The sequence below is a fragment of the Cicer arietinum genome, chromosome 4 (assembly GCF_000331145.2).
Source record: "Cicer arietinum cultivar CDC Frontier isolate Library 1 chromosome 4, Cicar.CDCFrontier_v2.0, whole genome shotgun sequence".
Lineage (NCBI taxonomy): Eukaryota > Viridiplantae > Streptophyta > Magnoliopsida > Fabales > Fabaceae > Cicer > Cicer arietinum.
In genome coordinates this window covers 46,673,482-46,674,916 of record NC_021163.2, presented here as the reverse complement: position 1 = coordinate 46,674,916, position 1,435 = coordinate 46,673,482, and positions in this window count along the sequence as shown.

Genomic DNA, 1,435 nt, shown 5'->3' with positions numbered 1-1,435 from the left:
TTAAAATATATAAGTTTACAATAACTTTATATATATCTAACTTGGACAACGTCTAGATAATACGATAATAATACTATTTATATACAATTGTTCATTTTATTGTTATAGACAATTTTTTTAACATTTTATTTTTGTAGATGATTTTTTAAAGTTTTGCAAAAACCAATGAATACTTTAATTAGTTTTCTAAAAAAAAAACTTTGATTGATAAGCAAATTTTGTATTCATTCTTTTCAAATTCAATTAACCACTACTCAAAAAAATCGTTATTTATTTATTCATTTTTAAACTTTTAGATCATTTTATTTATTTATTTATTTTAATATATATGTTTTATTTTCGTTATGGAGTTATTAAATCATACTTATTCCACACCCTACACTTTTACTAAGACGCACACTTATTAGTGGAACCTTACACCCGGGTTTGAAGAAAACTTAAGTTTACTTCGAGGTTGTGTAGTGGTAGCCTTCTGGATGTACATCCTGTTTGGTTAGCATGAAAATCTCACCGAGAGTTTGATCTTGTTGAAGGTATTGTCACTCTAAATAGTTTACCTACTGTTGTTGACAATATTCCAAAATTAGATTATTGGCTCTAGGAACCGTGTTTAGAACTATATAGACACCCTTGTGAGAGTTTCACTATATAAGCCAATAGACCCTTTAATCATAAGAATATCCATATAAGCAAAAAAACACCTCATACATTCATTCTACATAATTGCATTCATATCTCATGACATGACATTGTTTCTTTTGGAAAATGAATTGGCATTTTGCATCAATTTTTAGGATTGTTGGGGAATCATAAGAACCTTAGTCACATGTTAAATTAAAGTGGACAATGGGATTGGAAAATAGAAAAATTTTACTTTTAAAGTTCAAGCAACTTGATTTGAAAAGTTTAAGAGACATCAGCAATTAAATGAAAACTATACAACGTGGGAGTTTCTTTCGCAAATATGGGAAAATCCTAAATCTCTTGGCAGTGGATGTGCAAATAGGGGTCCTCACGGCGTTGGCTCTGTATTACGACCCTCTCTTAAAATGTTTCACCTTTCAATACTTTCAGTTGGCCCCGACCTGTGAGGAATTTGAGCAAATATTGGGTTATTCCCTAGAGGGAGGAAATCCTTATCGATATACTGAGCAACCACCGAGTTTGGATGCAATTTCTAAAGTGTTGAAAATCGACATAAGAGAGTTGACAAGTACAAAAGAGGAAAAATGAGCCATTCATGGTTTTTCAAGAAAATATTTTGAGCAAAAGTGCCCGGATTTAGGATAAAAAAGAATGAGAACTTACGATCAAAAAGCACATGTAAAAGTCAGTTTATTGAAAGAAGCAACAAGAGGTTGAAAATTGAAAAAGAAAATAAACTTGACATACAAGATTGTTTGAGAGGTGCAAATGAAGAGTTAGATGTGCGAAA